Source organism: Pan troglodytes, chromosome 7 (genome assembly GCF_028858775.2).
Source record: "Pan troglodytes isolate AG18354 chromosome 7, NHGRI_mPanTro3-v2.0_pri, whole genome shotgun sequence".
NCBI classification, from domain to species: Eukaryota; Metazoa; Chordata; class Mammalia; order Primates; family Hominidae; genus Pan; species Pan troglodytes.
This window is the reverse complement of record NC_072405.2, coordinates 112,013,937-112,026,519: the sequence shown is the minus strand read 5'-3', so window position 1 is coordinate 112,026,519 and position 12,583 is coordinate 112,013,937. Positions and strand designations below refer to the sequence as shown.

Below are 12,583 nucleotides of genomic sequence, written 5' to 3'. Positions count from 1 at the left end.
CTTGAATTCCAGGAATCCTCCCTTCAGTATTGTTTTGGGTTTAAAAACTCCAGCATAGCCTTGCAATGTGTTTCTAACTTTTCTTTTTACAATTGCTACTCAATTCTGAATCAGCCTAAAATAGTTTGGAATTTGGTTTCTATCTTGTTTGCAGCATTCATATTTAGCAACAATAGGAACCACGGGAAATAACATTATAACTGAAACAAAAGTTGGGATTTTGCTTGTAAGTAAAACCTTTGGTATTCTGAAAGTACCAGGAAAAATTGTCAACAGTTTCCTGTTTAGAGAGAAATAATCGGGAATATGCCAAGGAAGTTGGGGTGGAACCTTTTACATGTGTGCATGCAATTGCTTTTTGGTTGTTAGAGCAAAGTGCATATTTCCAGTATCCTCCCCTGAAAATTCAGCTGTGAAGAGAATGGCATGAGATGGTCTTTACTAAGGAGTCATGTAAGCTGTTGTTATTTTAAAAAATCGTCATAATTACCTAAAGAAAAAAACAATAGCCCTAAAATGAAAAGTATCATTGACACAAGTTCTACTTTAACTCAAACACAGATAGAAGTAGTCACTCACAATTTGCTCTGGATCTTAAATGAATAATTTGATAACTGTGATTAATAAGAATTTTTATCTCTTTATTCCTATAATACTATTTACTACAAATTGTTTTCTTTGTATTGTAGTTCCTTTCCTTCCCAAGGTTAGTAATTTCAGATTTTCTTTCATGACATACAGGTTGAATTGTTTTGGAGCTTGTAATTTAAAGAATACCTGTAGTACTGAAGTTAGCCAAAGTCTAGATTTATAACCAGGTGTCTAAATCTTACAAGTTTAACAGAAAAAGGGGCAAATTTTAGAGCACTACATGTAATACAGCTAGTATTTTAATTAGTAGAAGAAACTGGTTTAACTGTATATATGAATACCATATATTCACAGTGTGTGAATTATATCATAATTTAGTGCAAGAATATATTGTTTTAATTTTTATGTTCTTTATTAGTTTCAGAATTCTAATAGCATTTATTTTACTCTCGGAGGTGAAAAATTTTGAACAGTATTTAACTACAGTAATAAGTGAATAACTGTGGGTATATCAATAATTTCTCAGTAGCTTTCAATGAGTGAATATTCATTTAACTTGCTGGCATTTGACATGTCTGTTTTTGGTCAGGGTCTCCATGGAGGATTTTCCAAAAGTCTAATGTGCTTTCATTCCAGCCACATCTACTGAGACATAATCTCATCATTTAATTGATCTCAAAATTATAATAACCCAGAGGCCATATTCTTAACACCCCTAGAAAAATGATAATTTATATGTAACATTTCAGTTGAGCACGGATAAGACCAGTAGCACTGTCATTTAACAGCACTATCTTTGATGAGGTACACTTTGACATTTACTTCTTTTACTCAAAATGTGGAATTATCATTATAGTTTTTCCAGGTAGCAGAGATTTTCTTGGTGCTGTCTCTATGACATTTTAAATTAAAGTCTTGTAATAATTGTATTCAATGCTCTTTCAAAATAGACTGCATTTCAGCGGTATGAAATATAAGAGAATAATTCAGTGTTGATGGCAAAATCTCAATGATGAAGTTTATCACTAAAAGAAAACAACCTATGCTGTGAAAGCAGAGATGCTCTAGAATCTACAGGTCTTTTCCTATGGGAAAATAAGAGAAAAAAAGACTGTCATCAGAATCATTTTACAGCATTGAGACTATGTTGATTTCAAGGTCATGTTTGTTGCAGCTTCAAAAGATGCTGGCAAGGAACGAGTTACTCTAGAAACCTGGCTGTTGCATTATTAAATATTTTGTGTATAGTTTCGGGCATTCTTAACCCGTTTGGTGCTGTGGACCTCTTTGGCAGCCTGGTGAAGCCTATGTACTTTTCTCAGAATTATGTTTTTACATGCATAAAATAAAGTATGCAGGGTTACAAATCAAACCACTTTCATTCATTGAAAAACGTTAACTAAATTTTACAAAATTGTGATACATGCTTTGTTAGTAACACATTATTACATAATACAAACTAACAGCAGTTATAATAACTACCATAACTACCATAATTTTGAAGTAATGGTGAGCATAAAAGATATTTCAGGATATCTACAACAACTGTAAAATGAGGTGAAAATATCTGTGATTTCTCTTGGCAACAATATCACAGGTGCTGTGGCTTGTTGCCTACATTTTAATTGAAGGAAATACTGAATTTCAGTTTGAGGTTAGTGAAACTAAAGATATAATATTTTTCCCAACCAAGTTCCCCAGGCCCTCTTGAATTTTATCCACCCCTGAGTCAATTGATATGTACGTTAGTGATGCCAAAAGGTGATAGAACTGCACTGGACAAAACCCATCACCCCATTTCCACATTCGGTTCCACCGCATCGGATTTTATTCTTCGAGTGTGTGTGAATTTTGCAATGTTCTCTAAATTCTGCATGAAAAGGAATAATATGTTCATATAGCTACCAAATTGTAACTTTCTTTTATTTTCCTCCTTGAGATCCATTAACAACAGTCTTATGTCCCCTGGATTGGGAAACCCTTACCTGGTAAGACAGGGGTTAAGAGGAAAACTCATAGTGTTAGTACAAGTTATGAGAGTTAAAACCATGGGCCACAGAAGGTAGTTCATGTGCTCATAGCATTTGAAGCAAGCATTAAAGAATGCATGTGGCTTTCCAGCTTAAAGTAAAGCACATACACGTGTGAATTGATCAATTGTCATGTTAATTCCAGATACTCAAGAGAGAGCCCTAAAGGTTTATCTGACAGAGGTCTCTAGGATGAGGCATGTTTGAAATTAAGCTGGAAGTGGAGACACTTCCCAAGTATCTGAATGCAGAACCTTATTTGGCTTATTGGATATTTAAGACCAATACAGGGGGTATTAATAGTATTGTTTAGTGTGACTTCTGTAAGTAATTGTCTCATTCTACATGTTTCTTTAAATGTGCAGAAAATAGTGCCTGATATTCCTCTCCAAACCAACAGCGTAACTTTGCAGTTGGTCAGCTGCCGTCACAGCCCTATATTCAGAATGTCCAAAGTCATCCTTTCTATAACATCAGCACCCACTGTCTCCGCGTAAGAGAATGGGAGCTATGACATTTTGCACAAGCTGTTGTTTAAATTCAATCCAAATCCCTCGCATTTGAAATGGAAGCTTAGCAATTTGTCTTCGTGTGTTCTCAAAGGAATTACGAAAGAGATGTTCTCAAACGTTTCTTATTCTTTGGATTAGAAAAGAACACTTGCCTTGGGAGCTTTGAGTCTCTAGCAACTTGATAAAGAAACTTGGAAAAAGTTTAAAATCTCTGACTCCAGGCTGTACTGTTTGCTCCTCAAGCCAGGTGTTTGAAACTTTTCAAAAAGGAATGTGCCATTATTTTTCATAAAATCCACATTTATTTAACTGGTGCTTCATGATGGAAATCTAACTAGAAATAGCATTCCAAAATGTAGTATTTTTTATTGTTTTCAGAAGTGATACCATAAAAGTTAATGTTCACTAAGATTTTGATATAAAAATTATATGATAAATATTGAAATTCACTGGAGCCAAACTAAAAACAGTCTGCCCTTTTTATCTCAGTAGTGAACTTTAGGGCTTTTTTTGCATGTATTTTCATAAGTGCCTTTAAATAAAGACACTGCATCCCTTTAAAATTTAGTTTACATTAATGTAAACCAGAATATTCTCAGGTCACAATGCAGTTTTATATTTGATTTGTAGGAAATAAATCTCTAGCCTGAAAGACATTCCAGCTGTTGCCTGTCTTCATGGGAGGATTGTTCACATTTTCTGAATCTCTCCCAGTGACTGCAAGAAGACCAAAGGCTGCACATTGCTTTTATGCAAGGATGAATTTTTTTAAAAGATGATTTTGGATTTTGTTTGCTTTAATGAATTTAAGCCCTATCTATTAGAGGTAAATGTCAAGAAAACTGTTGTGTTCTTTGGCTATCTGCTCTGCTGACTCCCACAGACTTTGATATGATTCATATAACTCAAACCATGATCAGGTTTGTGACGACCATATTTACAATATCGTTGGAGATCAAAAATAGCATCTCACAAAAGTTTCCCCGTCCTATACCTTCCCACATCTTATCATGGATCATGTGCAGCACAGTCACTCAATTGGCGAACATTTATTAACTGACTACTGCATTCACAGTATTATAGTAGGCATGTGAGGTCCTCCCCTGATGGGATCCTCAAGTGAGATATGCTGCTGGCATAGAGAACCCAAGGGCCTTTATGGACCCTGGCTTTTGTTTGCTTGAGCTTTTATTCAAACATTCAGTCTTTCATGCATTCAGCAAATTTTGAGCACATACTATGTGTCAGGCATTGAGCCAGACCCCAGGGTTGCTATAAGGTACAAGACAGGGCAGGTCCCTTCCATCATGGAACATGCAGTCTAACTATGTAGAGAACTTGCCCAGAGACCTATATGTACTATTAACTGGGGTTCTCTTTCCCACAGCCACACTGACCACTGCAGTCCAAAAGAGAATTCTAAAAGGAAACAGTACAAAACAGAACATCAAAACAAAACAGACAAACAACCTGGGAACCATTAGGTTTTACACCAGAGTGAAACCCCAGAAGAGACATTCTGCAGCTGGTGAACAGCCGGCCTCATTTGTGAGCAATCTGTTCCCATCAGTGTCAGGGATTCCAGGTCGGTATGCTCAGTCCTATTCCCAGTTGGCCAGAGGCTATTTGTCCTCTAGTTCAGAAGACAAATGAGACTGGTAGGGACCGACCTAGAGAGTATTTTCTTTTATGCAAATACCCTGTTTCATACAAATAATGAAAACCATTGTATTTTATGAAAAGAGTCTTTAAATTAGTGATATTTCCAAAGATCTCTCTCCCGTCTTCCCTGTACTAACCCAGTCAGGACAGGGTCACTGCTGTAATAAATAGCCCCCAATCTTAATGGCATAATCCAACACTGTTCATTTTTCACTCACCCAGAAATCAGGATTGGGAGAAGAGCTCTGCTCCACACAGTCCTCCAGGGACTCAGGCTCCTTCTATCTAGTTAAACTGATCAGGGGCCTGTTTCTACCACTTGCTAGTGATACTCTGAAGCTACCTAAATCAGAGTTTTCTTATGTGAATAATATTAGGGCATCCCTCTTGGATTTTTGAGTCAATTTACTTGGCATAGAAACTGACAGGTATTAGGTACTCAGTAATGTGAACTGCTGTTATTAATCTTCTACTTCTGGTAGTGCTGCCACCACCATCCCCCGAGGAGGCAGGAAGAATCCGTCAGAATTGGAAGAGTATTATAATAATAGCTAACACTTAGGAAGCTAGATAGTCTTCAAAGTTCTTTTCGAAGTAACTATTTTTTAACAACATTCCAGTTTTATAAATGAGGAAATTGAGGCACAGAGAGCTTAAACAAATTGCTGAGTGTCACACAAGTATACAATAGAGCTCTAGGCATTTGGCTTCAGAGTCCTGGCTCTTTATTCACTATACTATATTGCCTTTCAACTTGGAATATACAGCAGAGCCTCAAATACCGTCATTTCATTCAACATCGTTGTGTTGTAATGTTAATGAGAAAAAATAATTGGTTTTGTTGTCAATAATGTTGTGAGGACTTACTATTATATATTGTATTTTCCCCAGAATTAATGTTATATGTTGTGGCAGATTGTATTCAAAAATAGCCTTACAATTGAATCCATTACCACATTAAAAAATTTTTTTTTTAGAGATGGGTTCTCACTCTGTTGCCCAGGCTGAAGTGCAGTGGTGTAATCATAGCTCACTGTAACCTCAAACCTGGGCTCAAGCAATCATCCCACCTCAGCTGCTTGAGTAGCCAGGACTATAGGCGTATGCCACCATGCCCAGCTAATTTTTTGTTTTTATTTTTATAGACATGGGGTCTCACTATGTTGCCCAGGCTTGTCTTGAACTCCTGTCCTCAAGAGATCCTCCCACCTTGGCTTCCCAAAGGGCTGAGATTACAGGCGTGAGTCACTGCCTTACCATATGTTCTTCTAGAATCTTGCTCCTCTCCATCAGGAGGTGAAGTCTATTGCCCCTCCCTTTGAACCTAAATGGGCTTATGATTGGTCCAACTGATAGAGTACAGTGGAAATAATGCTAGGTGACTTCCAAGGATAGATCATAAAAAGAATACAATTTTTTTCTCTCTTGCTATTCTTTTTCTTCTTGACATTTTCCCTTAGAATCCAGTCACCATATTGTAGGAAACCCAGAACACATAGAGAGGCCAAGAGTAGGTATTTCAGCCAACATCTCTTGCTAAAGTCTCAGCCGACATCCAGCATCAACTGGCAGGCATGTGAGTGAGCAAGCTGTCAGATGACTCCAGGCCCGGTCATCAGGTCTTCCTTCCCCCTCCTGATGCCAGGGAATCACAGATGCACTATCCCTGCTGAGCTCTGCCCTAAGTTGCAGTTTCATGGACAAAATAAAAGTTGTTACTGTTTTAAGCCCATAAGATTTGGGGTGTGGGGGGGTAATTTCTTAGGCAGTCAGAGTAACTGGAACATTTAGGTAATTAGAAATGAGTGAAATGCCTGTGTAGAGGGCTAAACTTCAGGTACATATGGATTATTAAATAGACTTTCGTGATTTGGCCTAACCTAACCTAATTTCTGGAGGAAAATATATTTCTGTTACCAACCAAATTACAAATGAGCTTTTGGAAATTTGGAACAATGTCCTACAGGTTAATGCTGTTGCTGGTTCTAGGAAAAGATTTGGGCTACACTGAGGCCAGACTGCATGACTTAGCAAGATCTCACTCATTGGCCCCCACTGACTGGGACCCTCCCTGCAGGAGAGTGCAGTGTGGATGGCAGTACTTGTATCATCTGTCCTAGATCATGATAGGACATGCTCAGTCCTCCTTGTCCACTTTGTCTCCCTCTCCCATACCTACTCTGTCTAAATTGCTGCCTACTTTTCTATTGTTAGAAACTGCTGTATCTTTGACACTATTTTGGCCCATTTCCTATGCTTCTAGGGCAATGTTTTCTGCTCTACTGGTTTGTAGTAAAGCTAGGGTATTCTCCTTAGCCAGGTAAAATTTAGCTAATTCAACAAAATCTTATGCCTCTTAACAAAATTGCCAAAATGGCAGCTGTCCCATTGGTCTGTGGCTCCATGTGTTGGTCAAATCTAGCATTTGAAATCCTCAGAAATGTGGTCCTTGTGTCCTTACTCAAAGAGGCATCCCTTTCCCTTCTGCTGTAGAGAAATCAATGCCCCAACTCTCTTCTCACTTACTTAAACTTCACCCCATCCTAATAGTCTACTCCTCTTCCCTTAAGAAGACTCTCATTCATTTATTCATTCAGCATTTGTTAACTCTGTACAGTGAGCCCTAGAGTTAAGTGCCTATGAAAATATTCCTTTCATGTCCAAGGACTGCTAAGGTTTCTCCAGCTGTTCCTCATTTGCTTACCATAGACACAGGGCAGATGTGGTGCAATCACCCAGACTTTTCAATAACCAGGATATATCCCATCTCATCCAAGATATTTCAGCTAAATAGGATACTGCATGAGTAATATAGGACCAGCCAGTCTTTGAAAAGGTAACAGTCTAGTTAGGAAGGCTGGATGGCATCTGCATTTGAGGGCCAGAGCTACGTCTTCCACACTGGCTGCAACTTCCCACAGTGCCCAGCATCATGCAGGACATACAGTGCCTCCTCTTTATATCTCTGTTAGGTGATTAGTGAACAGATTAACCCCAGAGGATATATGGCATTGAGATGACTTTGGAGAGGAAGTGAGCTTTGAGTTGGGCCTAAAGGATAGAGAGCGTCTGGCATGAGGAGCAAAAGTGAAAGGATAATCCTTCATTGAGAAGCATGATGAGAACGTCCTAGTGACAGAAATAGGACACCTCCCCACCTGGAGTCAAGAACATGGTTGGGAAAAGGAAAAAATATATAATCTATATGGTGGGTCCATGGAGGATCTAGGATTTATCCACTTAAGCTGGATTTGATCTGATAGACACTAGGAAGCTGGGGAAAGCTGGGAGCAGGGAAGTGATGTACATGTTAAGTGGGGTGAGAATATTTTAGTGACTCTGTTTCTTTACACAGCTCATTTAAATCCCTGAATATGTGCTAAGTATTTTTGTCCATTTTTCTCATAGAAAAGTTTTAACTTCTTAAATCTTAAGAAGTGTGAATTATCTTTTGCCCTCCGTAGGTGTGAGTAGCCATTTTAACTTTAGCTGGGTTATATCCATAGGCAAAGCTGTGTAACTTCATATTTTTAAACATATAACCTATTACTCATCAAAGTCATACTCATATAAGTTCCAAACCAAATGAACAAGTCAAGCCTTTAAAACATTTTCTATAAAACTATACTATAATGAGTATACAATGAAAATTTATATAAATATATATTATATGTATATTTATATATATAAAACATATATATATACTGAAACCCCTGAGACACTGCACCATTATTCTGAAAAATCTTTGAATCATGTCACCAATGAAAAATTAGATTGCGTTCAGTGAAATTTTAGTTGTAAGTTATGAGTGCATTGCATTACATTACACCTGAAATCTTTGAATACTGATCATCAGTATATGTGTCTGGCAACTATCAGAATGTTCTTAACCAGAGCATGCCATCTTTAAGAAAAATATTATAAATTATACACGCAAAAAAGTATATATAACATATATGTACAATACAAAGAATAATAGAAAACAAATCCCTGGGTAGCCAACAAAAACACCATCTGTTAATCATTCTAGTGAAGAGTAATGCGTTGATATTGATGATAATTTCACTCTAGTAGCACACAGATTAGTACTGTCCCTAAGGTCCAACACCAGAAGAAATTGAATCGGTGATATATTTTTTAACTATTTGATCACATAAAGATTTTAAACCAGTTGAGTCATTTATTTCAGTCTCTGATGGTGAATGAAAGGTATGTTTTCCACTTACAAAACATCACTTGCTATTGCTGCTGGCAATTGTGAAGGTTTGTAAATTGGTTTTTGTGTCGAGAGGGCTTTGCCCCAAGGCCATTGCCCATGTTGTGCTTCTTGTCACCTCCCGGCTATTCAGGAGGGAATGGTCAGGGAACCCTTGGTGAGCCCTGAGCTCTTGGTACAAGATCTCTATACTTAAGTTATTTAAAATGAATATTAATAGAAGACTAACATAAGACTATCTGAGTAAATTACTAGGACTAGAAAGTCTCCCAGGTTGAATGGGACAACGTGGTACAAACCTTGGTACAAGCCCAACTGCCAGGGGTAGTTAAAGCAAACCATTCTCTCTTTCAGGGTATATATATATTTTGGTATATTCAGAATATATTTCACAAAATAGAAGCTATTTAACAATTAAAGATGCAATCTTTGGTCCAAATTCCACTTTGTAAAAGAAATTGTCATTAGATCTGTTTGTGCCCACCTTGAAAAATGTTGATCAACTTCCAATTTTTAAAGGTCGATCTGTTACTATTTAGAAATAGAACTCTCTTTCTCCTCAGACTGTCAAAACAGCCTACGGATTATAGCCAAGGACTATACTGTTAATGAACCAAGAGTTTATTAACTGTTCCATCAGCATCCCCATCAGGAGGGGTATTTTGTTAGAGTCACAAACAGCACAAAACTTAGTTATGCTACAGGTTAACTAAAAGACACTGATTTTGAAATACTGTAAAAAAGGAAAGTTTTCACTGAAATCATGTTATATCGTGTCTGGATTTAAAATTAACAGGGACTTTTTTTGTTGTGGCAAAATGTGCATGTAAAATTTACCATTTTAGCCATCTTTATGTGTATGTTTCAGTTCACTAAGTACATTCGCATCGTTGTGCAACCATTACTATTGTACATCTCCAGAGCTTTTTCATCTTCCCAAGCTGAAACTCCAACCCCATTAAACTCACTCCCTATCCACCCCTCCCCATCAGCCCCTGCCAACCACTGTTCTTCTGTTTTTAAACAGGGACATTTTTAGGGAATTTAAAATAAACCTGTCCTTCCTCTTCTCTTGCATAAGCTATTCAACTAATAAAATATCTGTTAAAAGTCCTAAATTAATTGGAAGTTTCTTAGGTTTAAACACATGGGCAAAATGTACACAAAAAAATAAACATCTGTTTCATGACAGATGTTTTAGACCTACAACACTGGGAATGTGTTCTTGATGTTAAAGGAAAGGAGATGGTAGGCTGAAGCATGTGTTCCAAATCACTTACTTAACCCAGTGCAATTTTTATATAATCACTCAACTAACCAGCCATTCAACCTGGGAGACTTTCTAGTCCTAGTAATATACCCAGATAGTCTTATGTTAGTCTTCTATTCATATTCATTTTAAATAACTTAAGTATAAAATCAATATATGTTTATGGTTAGACATTTGGAAAACACAGAAGAATATGAAAAAGAAAAGAAACATCATTCTTAATGTTTTACTGTCCAAAGTAACAACTACTAATATTTTAAAATTAAAAAGCATTACGTTTAATTTTACTTTATTTCAACAGAAGAAAAAGAACTCTGAAATGAAATTGAGGATTTGAACTTCACACAGCTGTTTGAAGTAAGAGTTACTGTTTCTAACTAATTTTAATTTATTAAAAATTAAAGATCAAACTTTAAGAGATTGAGGATTAACTTAAAAAAACATTGTTTCATAATGAGTACAGGCTTATATTTTTAGTTAATAAAGCTTAGTTAACTGTCTCAGGAAGACAGAAAAGACTGCAGATAATCAAACAAAAATATCCTTGGTTGGGAGAAGGGGTTTTAAAACAGAATTCAAAACCTAATCCCACCTTTAGGATTGTTCTCTTGGTGAAAATTATATAAAAAAGGGCAATCTGTAAGGAATATAGTTCATGAAGTCATAAACCACTGCATCTAGTGACCCTCCCCTTTGACCAGAGAGGCTTAACTTTGTTTGCTTCTAATACCAGTGTTTTTTACATTCCACAAATTGTTTAAACACATACTATATTTTAGTTTGCTATATTTGGGCCATAATTGCCCTTTATGTATATTTATTTTTCTCAAGTTTCTAATTATCTTTGTCTTCTCTGATTGACCTGGAGAAACTAAAATCTTCAGTACATATGTGGCATGTCATAGTTTAATTTTTGGTGCTTAATTATTAGTCATGGTAACCTCTTTCTTATTGAAGATGCTCTCCACTAAGCCCTCTGTGCTACCATTTAATGTGGACTAGATTTAAGCTCTTCTACTAGAATTTCTTTCCATCACAACTGGATTATTTTCATTGTCTCCACATCTACCCCTTTCTTAGACTCATTTTCAATTTTGCTAGAGCATATTTTTAATTTTTTTCAAAATAACAGAAGAAGGTCTATGTCTTTGTAGATCTTCATTTTGCCCTCATAATTGAAAAATAGACTCCAAATTACTTTCCATCGCAATTTTATGGACTTTGTTTCACTGTCTTCTAGCAACCTGGAAAGCAGATGCAGAGTCTGCTGCCATTTTGATTTTGATTCCTTTATAGGTAGCTCCATCCTCCATCCCTCTCCCATGAACTTTTAGGATTTTCTTGTTGTACTTGGAGGTAATAAATTTTACCAGGAAGTGTCCAGATATTTTTTAAATTATTATTCCTCTTCAAGTTTTTTAAATCCAAAGATTCAAGGTTTATTCAGCCCAGAAAAATATTCTTCTATGATTTATTTGAAGTGTTCATCTCTATTTTCTTTGTTTTCTCCTCTAGTAGCTCTTACTATGGAAACGATAGTAGGTCCCTTAGCTCTAGGAGATGTTAGGTCTCTTGGATCTCTCCTCTATGGTCTTAACTTTTTTCCCATATTTTCTTTCTTCCCTTTTGTGTGCATTCAGAGGATTTTCTCAATTTTGTCTTCTGGATCTCAAATTTATTTTTGAGTCATTTCATTTCAATTAGTCAGACTTTCCACTGAGCATCTTTGTAAAATCATTTTTTATATTTATGAATGTAGACTTTTCTCTCAAATATCCCTAAAAGTATTACTTTAAAAAAAAAGTTACCTTCTTTGTCCTTTGTTCCAACTCCATTTCCTTTAGTATCAGAAATTCTGTTGCTCTTCTGGATCCTTCTTTCATATGTTCTATGTTTTCCTTCAATAACCAGTAACTTTTGACTGGCCCAATCATATTTATAAATGAAGGGCTGGGTTGACTGGCCCAATCATATTTATGAATGAACGACTGTGCTGACTGGTAGAGGTGACTGGAGGGATTTCTTTGGCAGTTACGTAGGAATGGTTTTCTACCACAATTCTCTTCCTGAATGGAAAGGCTGGCAGTTCGGCTCACAGGAGGCACATGTGACAGTGGGAAGCAGACAGGCAAGCTTGTGACTGTCCTGACTGCCAGGACCAGGAAGGCTTTATTTTTAGGGATGAACTACTTTTATGTACTGCCTTTCTGTACAAATCTTAAAGGGGAGTAGAAAGAGATGGAAAACAACATTCTTCATAGTCTTTTTATTAATTGCCTTGACTGTTCCTTCTCCCTGTGGC

At 36.6% G+C, this 12,583-nt stretch overlaps 1 protein-coding gene across 19 annotated transcripts in view; it reads left to right on the top strand.

Annotated features, from left to right (window-relative positions):
• Positions 1 to 12,583, top strand: part of NCALD (neurocalcin delta) — a 445,958-nt gene that overhangs the window by 342,780 nt on the left and 90,595 nt on the right. For 11 of the 19 annotated variants that reach the window (XM_063816501.1, XM_063816496.1, XM_063816495.1 and 8 more), the window contains one exon: positions 10,583 to 10,638. The exons of the other annotated variants lie outside the window; for them this stretch is intronic. The gene's annotated coding sequence lies outside the window, so the exon portion shown is untranslated. The remainder of the gene's footprint in view (positions 1 to 10,582; positions 10,639 to 12,583) is intronic. 19 annotated transcript variants of the gene reach the window in all.